This window comes from Rhinolophus hipposideros (assembly GCF_964194185.1).
Source record: "Rhinolophus hipposideros genome assembly, chromosome: 18".
Classification (NCBI taxonomy): domain Eukaryota; kingdom Metazoa; phylum Chordata; class Mammalia; order Chiroptera; family Rhinolophidae; genus Rhinolophus; species Rhinolophus hipposideros.
Genome location: NC_138064.1, coordinates 47,106,096 through 47,121,838, shown reverse-complemented (window position 1 = coordinate 47,121,838; position 15,743 = coordinate 47,106,096). Strand labels below are relative to the sequence as shown.

General features: G+C 37.8%; 1 protein-coding gene across 3 annotated transcripts in view; it reads left to right on the top strand.

The window, feature by feature from the left end:
• Nucleotides 1-15,743, top strand: part of RELN (reelin) — a 518,204-nt gene that overhangs the window by 432,988 nt on the left and 69,473 nt on the right. The gene's annotated exons all lie outside the window — the stretch shown is intronic.

Here is a 15,743-nt window from a genome sequence, read left to right as displayed (position 1 = left end):
TCTACCTATGTTTCTCATTGGGAGGAGACACGTATGGAGGACAGAATCCCACAGAATGTTCCAAGTGTCTCATAAAAAAAGAAAAAAATTGTTAGCACTCTTCCCCCAAGCATTTCTACTTTTTCAACCTTTCTCAGCATTCTTGTTACATATATTTATTTGACTCTTTTGTTAAAAAGCTATTTGGAGATGAAAGACTTCAATTCTAACAGAAATGAAATGAGAAGTATAGTTCAGAAAATAAAAGCAATGATATAAGTGAACAAAGAGCAAGTCAACAAAAAAAGTCAACAAAGCAGCCAGCCTCAAAACTTGTCTTTTCCCTCAGAATAAAGAACTTACTCTTTCACGGTATGTCAAAAAAAGAAGAAAGTACTAATAACATACTTTCAAGATGGAAATAGATTTGCATTTCCAATGTGAAACTCAGAATAATTAGAAGTCTTGGGTCTTCAAGCAAAACTACTAAAACTACTAATACTTTTCCAGAGGGGTGAAAGTGGATTTTCAAAAGTCTGCATTCTCTTTGAACATAAATATACTCACTCCTCTTCATATCATTCACATAATTTTTATAATTTAATTGCTAAGGACTTTAATGTGTTGTGTTGTTGAATATGTCACTTATCGATTTTTACTATTTGCACCAGGATATTATTTTAATAGTAAATCTAACTGTTTTTATTAAAAAAAAAAAAAAAAGCATTACTTAGCAAAATGTCCTCAAGTTTCTTTACAAGTGACGGCCAAGGAGGCAAGGATTGTCTCTGGAGACCATGGGAACAGACAGAGCTGCGGACTCAGCCAGCACAACCAGGAAACACCTAGGAGGTGGGGGTTGAGCTTGTCCATAAACAAATTGGGGGGGGGGGGAAATAGCTTGTGAAAAAGTTTTCATCCAAAATCAGTTGTATCATTTAAGATTATATGTTGCAAGAAATACAAAGAGGCTTATTTTTTAAATAGTGGAAGAACTTACTGGCAACATACTGGAGAACAGCATGGACTCCATTCCGGAAGGGTGAGGACATGAGCAGAAAAAGTTGTGATCCTCGTGTTTATCAAGCTGTATTAATATCATTCAGTAATTACAGTTCCCATCCACGTTTATGAGCAGTGTAGGTAGGGAAAGGCCTGGGTAGCCAACCACTTAGGCACCTATGACCAATCTCATGACCATGGGATATTGCTGCAAAGAGCCAGGTTTTTTCCTTAATCGACCTCTAATTTCCTCCAAATGCCCAGTTAAACATTAGATTAAATAGAAAACAACCGTAAAGATAGGTTGTATGCCGTGGTTTTAGATTGACTTGACAACTGAGACTTGCTTCGGCAACTTCCAACATGGAAATACTACCATTTAAAGGAGTATGAAATAAGGTCATAAAGATCCGCCAATCAGAGGTCCTGAGTAAAATGACCAACTCCAGGACAGCGCTCCAGCGTCGTGGAGCCGGCTTCACTCAGCACTTGGTTATGTCCACCAGGCTATGCATGCCCATAAGGCATGGAGATGTAATTTGGAATTTTGAACAAGAGAAATGCAGCTGTCTATATTTTCACCTACTGATTTCGGGTGTCAGTTTAAAATATACCTCCTCCAATTATAAAGGCACAGAACTTAACCGTCATGTTATTTGTATTCTATGACATTTTTTTCAATTAGTTTTTTTCAGTTGCAGTTGACATTCAATATTATTTTATATTAGTTTCAGATGTACAACACAATTATATAAATGTTAGACATTTATATAATTTATGTGGTGATCCCAGGACTAATCTAGTGCCCATCTGGCACTATACATAGCTGTTGCAACATTACTGACTATATTCTCATGCTTTCCTTTACATCCCCATGACTATTTTGTAACCAGCAATTTATATTTCTTAATCCCGTCACCTTTTCACCCAGCTCTCCAACTTCCCTCTTCTCTGCAACTGTCAGTTTGTTCTCTGTATCTATGAGTCGTTTTTCTATTTTGTTTGTTCATTTATTTTGTTCTTTCGATTCCACATATAAGTGAGATCACATGGTATTTGTCTTTCTCTCTCTGACTTATTTCACTTAGCGTAATACCCTCAAGGTCCATCCATGTTGTTGCAAATGGTAAGGTTTCATTCCTTTTTATGGCCAAGAGCCCGGCAATAAACGTCCATCTATGTGGTCAATTAATCTGTGACAAAGGAGGGAAGAATATAAAGTGGTGTAAAGACAGTTTATTCAATAAATGGTGTTGGGAAAACTGGACAGATACATGCAGAATACAATATTCTATTGGGTGTATGTACCACAATTTATTTACCCAATCGTCTATTAATGAGCACTTACATTGCTTCCATACCTTGGCTATTGTAAATAGCGCTGCAGTGAACATAGAAATACATATATCTTTTCAAATTAATGTTTCGGATTTCTTCAGATAAATACTCAGAAGTGGAATTGCTGGATCATAAAGTAGTTCTATTTTTAAATTTTTGAGAAACCTCCAAACCATTTTCCATCGTGGCTGTACCAGTTTGCAATCCCACCAACAGTGCATGAGGGTTTCCTTTTCTTCACATTCTCGCCAATACTTGTTATTTGCTGATTTATTGATGATGGCCATCCTGACAGGAGTGAGGTAGTATTTCACTGTGGTTTTAATTTGCATTTCTCTGATGATTATGGACATTCATATGTCTAATGGCCATGTGTGTGTTGTCTTTGAAGACATGTCTATTCAGATCCTCTGCCTACTTGTTAACTGGATTGTTGTCATCATCGTCATCGTCGTCGTTGTTGTTGATTGTGCGTTGACTTGTACGAGTTTATTTTTAAAATTTTAGATATTAACCCCTTATTAAATGTATCATTGATGAATATCTTCTCCCATTCAGTAGGATGTTTTTTTGTATTGTTTATGGTTTCCTTTGCTGTGCAAAACCTTTTTAGTTTGATGTCGTCCCACTTGTGTATTTTTTTATTTTGCTTCCCTTGCCCGATATATCAGAAAAAGTATCACTAAGAGCAATGTCAGAGAGTTTACTGCCTGTGTTTTTCTCTAGTTTTATGGCTTCAGCTCTTAGGTAAGCCTTTAACCCATTTTGAGTTTATTCTTATATGTGGTAAAGAAGGTGGTCCAGTTTCATTTTTTTGTATCTATCCAGTTTTTCCAGCACAATTTATCAAATAGACTGTCTTTCCACCCCTATACATTCTTGCCTCCTTTGTCATAGATTAATTGATGATATAGGTGTAGGTTTGTTCCTGGGCTTTCTAGTCTGTTCCATTCGTCTAGTGTCTGTTTTTATGCCAGTACCATGCTGTTCTGATTGCTATAGCCTTGTAGTATAGTTCATATTAGGCAGCATGATACCTCCAATTTTGTTCTTCTTTCTCATAATTGCTGTGGCTATTCAGAGTTTTTTGTGCTTCCCTATAAATTTTAAGTTTATTTGTTCTAGTCCTGTGAAAAATGTCATTGGTATTTTGATAGGGTTTGCATTGAATCTATACATTACTTTGGGTAGTGTGGACATTTTAACTATATTAATTCTTCCTATCAATGAGCACAGTGTATGCTTCCATCTATTTTTATCTTCTTCAAATTCTTTCTTCAGTGTCTTATAGTTTTCTGAATACAGCTCTTTAAAACACTTGGTTAAATTTATTCATAGGTACCATATTTTGCCATGTATAATGCGCACCCATGTTTTAGGCCCAAACTTTCAGGGGGAAAAAAATCTTTCATCTTAATTTTTTAATTCAAATTTTTATTTGTTTACATGTAGGTACTTGTTTTTTGTAATATAAAGGAAGTTTTGCATTCATTTTTTAAGATATTATGGTACAAGAAATTTTATGTAACAAATAATTACAAAACACAAGAATAGATACAAGGTACAAGAAATTTTATGTGCTGGTAACAAATTTACGATATTTATGCATCATAGAAGGCCAAGAATTCTTCGTTGTTGCAAGTTCATTGTAAGTTCAACAAAACCGATTATCATGTTCCAAGGATTATTTTGCATATGGATATCATTATTGATTTCTACAGTTACACTTTTAACTCATAAGCATAAATAAAAAAAATAAAAACATTTTTTTTGATATGGAATTAGTACTACCCATGTATAATATGCATCCTTATTTTTCCCTCATTTTCCCTTATTTGGTACTACCCATGTATAATATGCATCCTTATTTTTCCCTCATTTTCCCTTATTTGGGCAAAAAGGTGCACACTGTACGTGGCAAAATACAGTATATTTTTGATGCAATTGTAAATGGGATTGTTTTCTAAATTTCTCTTTCTGAGTTCATTATTGGTGTATAAAAATGCAACAGATTCCTGAATATTAATGTTGTATATCCTGCTACTTTACTGAATTCATTTATCTGTTCTAATTCCATCTAGTTTTTTGATGGAATCTTGGGGGATTCTCTGTGTAGTGTCATGTCACCTGTAAATAATGACAATTTACTTCTTCCTTTCCAATTTGGATGCCTTTTATTTCTCTTTGTTGTCTGATTGCTGTGGCTTGGATTTCCAATACTATATGTTGAATAAAACTGGTGAAAGCAGGCATCCTTGTCTTGTTCTTGATATTAAAGAGAATGCTTTTAGCTTTTCCCCATTGAAGATGGATGATGTTAGCTGTGGGTTTGTCATATGTGACTTTTATTATGTTGAGGTACTCATATGTTCCCTCTATTCCACTTTGCTGAGAGTTTTTATCATAAATGGATATTGGACTTTGTGAAACACTTTTTCTGCCTCTATTGGTATGATCAGTGATTTTTATTTTTCATTTTGTTTATGTTACTTGATTTGGGAATATTGAACCAACCTTCTCTCCCAGCAATAAATTCCACTTGATCATGGTATATGATCTTTTTAATGCATTGCTGTATTCAGTTTGCTAATATTTTGTTGAGGATATTTGCATCTGTGTTCATATTGGTCTATAATTATCTTTTTTGTAATGTGGTTCTGGTTTTGGAATCAATAATGGTAGCCATCTATATAACATTGGGAGCTTTCCCTGCTCATTAATTTTTTGAAATAGTTTGAGAAGGATAGGTGTAAATTCTTCTTTGAATGTTTGGTACAATGCATCTGTGAAGCCATTCGGTCCTGTACTACTATTTGTTGGGAGTTTTTTCATTATTGATTTGATGTTATTGGTAGTAGTCATTTGGTTCAGATTTTCTGTTTTTTCTTGATTCAGTCTTGGGAGATTGTTTTTAGGAATTTATCCATTTCTTCCAGATTGTCCAGTTTGTTGACATATAATTGTTTGTAGTATTTTCTCATAATCCTTTGTATTTTTGTGGTATCAATTGTCACTTCTCCTCTCTCATTTCTGATTTTATTTATTTGGGTCCTCTCTCTCTTTTTTCCTTGCTGAGTCTGGCTAAAGAATTATCAATTTTGCTAATCTTTCCAAAGAACCAGCTCCTGGATTCATTGATCTTTTGTATTGGTTTTTCTAGATTATATTTCATTTATTTCTGCTCTGATCTTTATTATTTCCTTCCTTCTCCTCACTTTGGGGTTTGTTTGCTGTTCTTTTTCTAGTTCATTTCAGTGTTAGGTTAGATCATCTATTCGAGATTTTCCTTGTTTCTGAAGGTAGGCCTGAATTTTCCTCTTGGGTCTGTTTTTGCTGTATCCCATGATTTTGGGTTTGTTGTGTTTTCATTCTCATCTGTCTCAAGGTATCTTTTGATTTCTTCCTTGATCTTATTGTTGACATACTCATTGTTTAATAGCATGCTTTTTAGCCTCCAGGTGTTTTTCAGTTTTTTTTTCTTGTAATTGATTTCTAGTTTTATACCATTGTGGTTAGAGAAGACACCTGATATTATTTTAAAATTCCTAAATTTATTGAGACTTGTTTTGTGGCCTAACATGTGGTCTGTCTTGGAAAATGTCCTATGTGCACTTGGGAAAAAAATGTATATTCTACTGCTTTGGGGTGAAGTGCTCTAAAAATACCAATTAAATCCATCTGATCTAGTTTGTCATTTAAGGCCTCTATTTCCTTGTTGATTTTCTATCTGGAAGGTCTGTTCATTAGTGTCCATCAGGTGTTAAAGTCCCCTACTGTGATTGTATTACTGTCAATCTCTCCCTTTGTATCTGTCAATATTTGCTTTATGTATTTAGGTGCTCCTATGTTGGGGTGCATAGCCATTTACAAGGGTTACATCCTCTTGTTGGATTGATCCCTTTATCATTATGTAATGTCTATCTTTGTCTCTTATTATAGTCTTTCTTGTAAAACCTATTTTGTCTTATATAAGAATTTCTACCCGTTTTTTTCATTTCCACTTCCGTGAAATATCCTTTCCCTTCTCTTTACTTTATGTCTGTGTGTGTGTGTCATTCAATCTGAAGTGAGTCTCTTGTAGACAGCATATGTATGCATCTTGTTTTCTTATCCATTCAGCTACCTTGTGTCTTTTGATTGGAGCATTTAATTCATTTACATTTAAAGTGATTATTCATAGATGCATAATTATTGCCATTTTATTATGGATCTTTATGTTCTTTTCTTTTCTCCTTCCTCTTCTTAAAGAAGTCCCTTTAAAATTTCTGGTAATACTTGTTTGGTGCTGATGAATTCTTTTAGCTTTTTCTTGCCTGGGAAGCTTTTTATCTCTCCTTCAACTTTTTTTTTTTTTTATTAAATTTATTGGGGTGACAATTGTTAGTAAATTTACATAGATTTCAGGTGTACAATTCTGTATTACATTGTCTATAAATCCCATTGTGTGTTCACCACCCAGAGTCACCATATATTTGATCCCATCACCATATATTCCATCACCATATATTTGATCCCCTTTACCCTCATCACCCACCCTCTCCTTCAACTTTTAAATGACAGCCTTGCTAAGTTGACAGTAGTCTTGGTTATAGGTTTTTGCTTTACATCACTTGGTATATTTCAGTATAATCCTTTCTGGCCTGCAAAGTTTCTGTTGAGAAACTCACTGATAATCTTATGGGAGCTCCCTTGTAAGTAACTAGTGGCCTTTGTCTTGCTGCTTTTAGGAGTCTCTCTTTGTCTTTAACCTTTGCCATTTTAATTATAATGTGTCTTTGTGTGGGCCTGTTTGGGTTCATCTTGTTTGGGACTCTGTGCTTCCTGGGTTTATATGTCTGTTTCTTTCACCAGATTAAGAAAGCTTTCAGTTATTATTTTTTCAAATAAGTTTTCCATCACTTGCTTTTTCTGTTCTTCTTGATCCGTATGATGCAAATGTTTTATGCTTGATTATGTCCCAGAAGTCTCTTAAACTAGCCCCCCCCGTTTTTTTTTTAAATTCTTTTTGCTGTTCCAATTGGGTTTTTTCTGCTACCTTATCTTCCAAATCACTGATTCGATCCTCTGCTTCATCTAGTCTGCTGGTGATTCCTTCTAGTGTATTCTTCATTTCAGTTATCGTAGTCTTCACTTCTGACTGGTTCTTTTTTATGGTTTTTGTAGACTTTTTTATGCTTACTCTCTCTTTTTTGAAGTTCTCACTAATTTCCTTGAGTATCCTTATAACCACTGTTTTGAACTCTGTATTTGGTAGGTTGCTTGCCTCCATTTCATTTAGTTCTTTTTCTGGACTTTTCTCCTGTTCTTTTATTTGTTACATATTTCTTTGTTTCCCCATTTTGTCTGCCTCTCTGTTTGTTCTTATGTATTAGGTAGATCTGCTATGTCTCCCAGTCTTGGCCAGATGACCTTATATAGTTATAGGACCCAGTGGCACAGTCCCCCTGGTCAACTCTCTGGGTGCTCCAGGAGTGTCCCCTATGTGGGTTGTGTGTATCCTCCTGCTATAGTTGAGTCTTGATGCTGTTGGCATGTCAATGGGTGGAAGTGATCCTCAGGCTGACTGACAGTGGGGTTTGGCCATGTCCGCAGCTTATGGGCTGCTGTGGAGGGGGCAGGGGGGACTTACCCTATGGAGTGGGATTCACCCCAGTGGGCTCTTGTGCCTGCTGAGATCTCCCTTTGTGTGTGCCACTGTGGGGCTAATTGGGCAGTGCTCTGCTGTGGTCTTCAGCTGACCTCCAGGTATATTGCTTCTGGGGACTTTTGGGAATGGTTCCAATACAAGCCCAGGTCACCCCCTGCCTGAAACCTGCTGGGGACTACCTGGTAGGAGCTACAGAGCAATCTGTGGTTGGTTGCTGCCTGTGCTGGACCTGAAAGCACATGGAAGGGGCCACACTGCAATCTGAGGTCAGCTGCCACCAGTATCGGGCGTGGGGTAGCTCTGCAAAAAGCCCAGGACACCCCATGGCCCATTGCCACCTGCTGGCTCCTGTAAGGCCAGCTGCTGATAGAGCCTTTCGTGGTACACAATTTGGGTGAGGTGGGGTTTGAGGCAGTTACCAGGGTGAAACAAGTATTCACCATATTAACGTAAATTCTGGAATGGTGCCAGCACTGAGCCTGGAGCTACTCAGCAAAAGTCCCAGAATACACCGAGGCCAGTCACTGCCCACCTGGGGCCCAGAAACCTACCAGAGTTGTCCACAAAAGAGTGCAATGTGGGTGGAGCTGACTATTTGATAAGAAAGTGCCTCAGGCATTGAACAAGTTGAGTGGGGCATGGTCCCAGCGAGTTACCAGGGTAGAGCAAGCAAGTGGAGTGAGCAGAGTTGTTCACCAGGCCAATGTAGATTCAGATTTGGCTGTGAAGGGGAGGAGTTGCTCAACACAGGAAAGATGGTGCCTAACTCTTGGGTGCTTGGGAAGAAGGTTCTACACAGGGAAAACAGCAACTGTTCCCCAAGTCCTCTCACTGCAGCTACACAACTTAGTCTCTCCCTATATGTCTCTGATGCCTCTCAAGTCACTATCCCTTCACCAGAGTCCAGGGAAAGTGCCTGTGAGCAAGTGAGTTTGTGCATGAGCCCTTTAAAACGACAGCCTTCTGTCTCACTCAGATATTTGGAATCCCCACTGTTTTTCACAGCCAGATGTTGTGGGGGCTCCTTTTCCTGGCACTGATACGTGGGGTTGGGTAGCCTGGTGTGAGGCTGGGATCCCTCTCTCCTCCAGAGGGGACTTCCATGATTGAGATATTCCTCCAGATTCTCAACTGCCACACACAAGTGTAGGGCCTCCCATTCCACATCTCTGCCCCTCCTACCAGTGTCTATGTGGCTTCTTCTTTATATCCTTAGGTATAAGACTTCTGTTCAACTAGACTTCAGATCGTTCTCCATGTTGATCATTCTGTAATTTAATTGTAATTTTAATTTGATCTGGGGTGGAGGGAAGCACATCATTTATCTACTCTGCCATCTTGGATCCTCTAATTCTACATGTCATTTTTATTTCTATGAAAAGAAAGTAAATCTGTTATGGATGCATGCCAGTTCTCACAATGATATAAACCTATCTTTCAGACTGCCTTCAACCATTTCAGCAAAGAGAAGAATATGCCTTAGTAGTGTTTTCTAGTCCTTGTTTCAGGAAAAGAATTAACACTCTTCTTAAAACCCACACAAGCATAAATTGCTGGCAGAAGTTAAATTTTCTCCAACTCAGTGAACCATCCCTTGGTTTGTATTCAGCATGGTACATAATAATGGCTCAAGTAGTAGATGCTAAAAAAAAAAATCTAACCTATGTTGAAATTACCATTTTCTGTGCATTTACTGGACACTAGATAACAAAAAAAAAAAGTATCTTAAATGTTTTCAGGTGCATAAATTGTCATTTTTGCTTCCATATATAGTGAGTAAACATTTGAAGCATAGGTATTGAGCTTCCATCAAATTTTATTCACATCACCTTTGTGTCCTTTTCGTCTAGAGTCTTTTTGTCTTTAAAACTCCTAATTTCTTTTGCTTTATTCAGTTTCATAGTGAGTCAACCAAAACTCCTATTTAATGAAAGCACTTTTGTGTGTTTGAAATTTTAAGTTTACATTTAAAAAACAGATCCTTTTGAATAGCACTGGTGTGGGAGAACAGATGCTGACATTCACCGGGGAGGGTGGCAGTGAGAAATTTTCTAAATAAGATTTCAGCAGAAGGGAACCATAGTGAAACCAGACCCTTTATCCCATTTATCATAGTGCTTGCAGTTTCTGTGTCAAAGCAGGTGAACAATAATAAATATCCAACCAATATGGTTCATTTGTATTCAGAACATTTGAATAAATAAGAAGTTCAAAAAAATCCATGTAGGCTCTTGTTCAAAGGAAAACTCCAACCATATCCCTCAGCTCAGCAGTCTGAAAGTTCAAAAGGTAGGAAGTGCTTCTTGCCAAGACTAAATTCTGACAAGTATTTGAAAATAAAATTTAATTATGAACTGGCATTTTGGGGGCAGCTCAATATAGTTGGAGTCTTGATATAAACAATGAAATTAGGGTTAAAATTATATGTGGGATCTTGTCTCCATCTGCTTTACTTTCTACTAAACTTTAAAAATCTAATAAATGCTTCCAATATTGACTTCTAATTTCTGTTTTATGAATAAAAAATTATTCTGAATTTGGTTTCTATGATAACTGAAAATTGGTCAGATTTACAGGGTACAAAAATGAATACACATGCCATCTCTATATCTATACCCTCTAAAATAAACCCATCTCCTTTGAACTGAGTTTTGTACATGATAAAATATACTAAACTATTTCTGGACTATTACCTAAATATGTAGATAAGGGGCTAATTTATCATCAACAATATGATAAGACTATTTACTTAAAAATAAAAAGGAAAATTATTTTTGATTTAAAAAGAAATTAAGAAATAACAGACAACTATCTAAAAATAAATCTGGTTTTGTCACTCCTCTCTTTAAAATAGCCTTTTGGCTACAGGAGCTTCCTGTTGCCAATAGGATAAAATCCAAAGGACTTTAGTTTGATGCTTAAGGCTTTCACAACAAGTGACATAAAACAAACATTTATTGAGCATCTGCTGTATATGAAACACTGTACTGGGCACATAAAAGGGTACAAAGTACACAGCCAACAGAGAAAATAGGTATGCTTTAAATATTTGCAACAGTGGTAACTATAATAATGGAAATTCCATCAAAATTATAGAAGAGAGAGAAATCAAGGGACTATTTCTTTGCCACATAGTCCAGCAATTTCATTTCCATTTTACCCAAAAGAATTGAAAACAGGTATTTAAACAAATGCTTATATATGCATAATAATAGAAACACTATACACAATAGCCAAAAGGTGGGAACAAACAAATGTCCATCAATTGGTGAATGGATAAATAAAGATGGTATACCCATATAATGGAATATTATTCAGTCATATAAAGGAATGAAATTCTGATACTGGCTACAATGTAGATGAACCTTGAAAACATCTGGCTCAATACTGAAATCCAAGGTGGTGGAGTAGATAAATACTGTGCCTGCTTCCTTCTGTGAACACAATAAAATTACAACTAAATTATAGAACAGTAAACCTGGAGAACCATCTGAAGTCTAGCTGAACAAAAGCTTTATAACTAAGGATATAAAGAAACCATGTCAAGACTGGTAGGCAGAGCAGAGACGTGAAACAGGCTGGTCCCTAACTTCCGTGAGAATAAGGAGGGATATTTCAGCCATGGAGATTCCCCCTGAAGGAGCAAGGGACCCCAGCTCCACACTGGTCTCCCCAACCCGGAGTACTGGTGCTAGGAAGAGAAGCCCCCACAACATCTGGCTGTGAAAAACAGTAGAGATTCCAACCATCCAGTTGGGACAGAAGGCTGCGGGAAACCCAGATGTCTTCTTAAAGGGCCAGCACACGGATTCACTCACAGGCACTCACCCTGGGCTCTGGTGGAGGGACAGTGACTTGAGGGAATTGCGGGCATACAGGGGGCAGACCAAGGTGTGTGGCCTCAGGGCAAGGGCTGGAGGACAGTCACCATTTTCCCTTTGTGGGGTCTGTCATTCTCCCATGTAGCCAGCAGGCAAGCATCATATTTCCTGTGTTGAGCCCGCCCCCACAGGCCAAATCTGAATCTGATTGGCCTGGTGAGCTCAACTGGTCCACCCTGCTGACTCCAAGACAGTGCCCCACCCAACTTGCCCAACACCAGAGGCACTTTCTCCGAGAACAGCCAGCCCCACCCACACTGCACTCTTTCTTGGAAAACTATTGGAATCTGCACGCCCCAGGTAGGTGTGGCCTTGGTGTGCTCTGAGACTCGCTGAGTAGTTTCAGGCTCAGCACTGGCACCAAACCAGAATCTTCCTTAACCGGGTGAACACAACTCTTCCCACCCTACTGACTCCCTGAGACCCTGCCTAACCCAACTTGTGTATGGCACAAGGCTTTATCAAGTGGCTGAATCTTAAAGGAGCCAGCAGGTGGCAGCAGGCCTCGGGGTGTCCTAGCTTTTTATGGAGCTACCCCAGGCCCAGTACAGGTGGCAGCCATTCTCAGTTCACAGCATGGACTATCATACATACCTCCAGGTCCAGCAAAAGCAGCAAACAGCCATGGATCATTTTGTAGCTCCTACCAGATAGTCCTCGGCTGGTCACAAACAGTGGGTGACCTTGGTCTGCCCCGGATCTCCTTCCAAGAAGCCCCAGAACCAACATACTTGGAGGTTGACTTCAGACCACAGCAGAGCACTTCCCAATTAGCCCCACAAGTGGAACACACAAAGGGCAGTACCAGACTCATCTGGGGTGAATCCAGATCCATGTGGTAAGTTCCCTGCACAGTTGTCCGTAAGCTGTGGATGTGGCCAAACCACACAGCCAATCAGCCTGAGGGTCAGTCCCACCCACTGAAATGCCAAAAGCAATCAAGGATCAACTATAACGGGAGGGCACTCACAACCCACACAAGAGACACTCTTGGAGCATCTGGAGCAGGTGACCAGGGAGACTATGCCAGGGCCCTACAACGCACCTACTACATAAGGCCACCTGACCAAGACTGGGAAACGTATTAGATCTACCTAATACATAGAAACAAACAGAGAGGCAGCCAAAATAGGAAACAAAGAAATACATCCCAAATGAAAGAACAGGAGAATACTCCAGAAAAAGAACTAAATGAAGTAGAGGCAAGCAACCTACCAGATACAAAGTTCAAAACAATGGTTATAAGGATGCTCAAGGTACTTAGTGAGAACATCAACAAAGAGATAGCAAGCATGAAAAAGGACATAGAAACCATAAAAAAGAATCAGTCAAAAATGAAGAATACAATAATTGAAATGAAGAATATACTAGAAGGAATCACCAGCAGACTAAATGAAGCAGTGGACTGAATCAGCGAGTTGGAAGACAAGGTAGCAGAAAACACCCAATCGGAACAACAAAGAGAAAAAAGAATTTTAAAAAATGAGGCTAGTTTAAGAGACCTCTGGGACAACATCAAGCGTAACAACATTCACATCATAGGGGAACCAGAAGGAGAAGAGAGAAAGCCAGGGATCGAGAACCTATTTGAAGAAATAATGGCTGAAAACTTCCCTAAGCTAAAGAAGGAAATAGACCTACAAGCCCAGGAAGTGCAGTGAGGCCCAAACAAGATGAACCCTAACAGGCCCACACAAAGACACATTATAATTAAAATGGCAAGGGTTAAAGACAAAGAGAGAATCCTAAAAGCAGCAAGAGAAAGGCAACTAGTAACTTATAAGGAAGCTCCCATAAGATATTCACATGATTTCTCAACAGAATCTCTGCAGGCCAGAAGGGATTAGCACAAAATATTCAAAGTGATGAAAAGGAAGGACCTACAACCAACTCTACCCAGAAAGGCTATCATTTAAAATTGAAAGAGATAAAGAGCTTACCAGACAATAAAAAGCTAAAGGAATTCATTACAACCAAACCAGTATTGCACAGAATGTTAGAGAGACTTTGTTAAGATGGAAAAATAGTTATCAAAATTATGAATAATAAAATGGCAATAGCTACATATGTATCAACAATTGCTATCAATGTAAATAGATGAAATGCTCCAATCAAGGAGAGTTGAATGGATAAGAAAGCAAAATCCTTATATATGCTCTCTACAAGAGACTCACTTCAGATTGAAAGACATACGCAGGACAGAAAGTAAAGGGATGGGAAAAAAAGATATTTCATGAAAATGGAAAGGGAAAAAAAAAACAAAAACAAAAAAAGCTTGAATAACAATACTTATACCAGACAAAATAGACTTTAAAACAAATGCTGTAACAAAAGACAAGCACTCAGTAATCCCACTTCTGGGTATTTATCCAAAGAAACCCAAAACGCTACTTTAAGGGGACTTATGCATCCATATGTTCATTGCAGCATTGTTTACAATGGCCAAGATGTGGAGGCAGCCTGGGTGTCCATCTATGAATGAATGGATAAAGGGGAGGTGGTACATATATACAATGGAATAGTGCTTGGCCATAGAAGGGAATGGGTTCTTGCCATCTGAGGCAGCGTGATGGACCTGTGCTGAGTGGAATGTAAGACAGAGAAAGACAGATACAAGGTGATTTCACTTATATGTGATATCTAAGGAACAAAATAAACAAACAAAACAGAAACAAACTCATAGATACAGAGAACATTTTGGTGGCTTGCAGATGGGAGGAGTGTTGGGGGTGTGGGTGAAAAAAGGGAAGTGATTAAGAAATACAAATTGGTTGTTAGAAAGTAGTTGTGGGGATACAGGGTATAGCATAAGAAATATAATCAATAATATTGTAATAACTGTGTGATGTCAGATGGGTACTAGATTTGTTGGGGTAATAAATGGAAGGGTGTTGAGGGGCAGGGTAAAAAAGTTGACAGGATTGAGAAGTACAAATTTTTAGTTACAAAATAATCATCAGGATGTAAAGTAAAGCACAGGGAATATAGTCAATAATATGGTAATAACTATGTATAGTGCCAGACGGGTACTAGACTTGCCAGAGATCTCTTCTTAAATTATATAAATGTCTAACTATGCTATACACCTGAAATTAATATAAAATAGTATAGAATGTCAACTGTAAAATGGAAAATTTTTTAAAGGAGGGAAAAGGAGAAAGGGAATGAGAGGTTCAAATTTCCAGTACAAATAAGTTATGGAGATGTAATGTACAGCATGGGGATTATAATTAATAATATTGTGGTAGCATGGTACAGTGTCAGATGGCTGCTGGACTTATCGTGGTGATCATTTCTTTGGGTATATAATGTTAAATAACTATGGTGTATACCTGAAACTGATATAATATTGTACGTTAGCTATATTTTTAATAAAATCTTAAATTAATTAATTTCAAAAATACTACTTAGTGTAAAATAAAAAGAAAAAAGAAAGAAAACATCTTGCTAGGTGAACAAAGCCTGATACTACAGGTCACATATTGTATGAGATATATGAATTATCCAAAACAGGTAAATCCATAGAGACAGAAAGCAGATTAGTGGTTGCCCGGGGCTGGGGATAGGGAAACTGCTTAATGATTACTTTTGTGTTATGTGAATTTTACCTCAATTCTTAAAAACAAAAAAAGGTTAGTTATGAAGAGTGTAGATAGTAGGGATGGAGAAATCTTCACCAAGAAAGTCAATATTGAAAAAGCACTAATCTGCATTCCCACCAACAGGTATGTATATATAAACTGAAAACAAAAGAACAAGACAAAGAAATGAAGGAACAAAAGTGATAGATACAGACAATAGTTTAGTGGTTACCAGAGGATAAGGGGGGGAGAATGGTGGTAGGTGAGGGTAAAGGGGATCCAATATATGGTGATAGAAAGAAAACTGACTGCGTG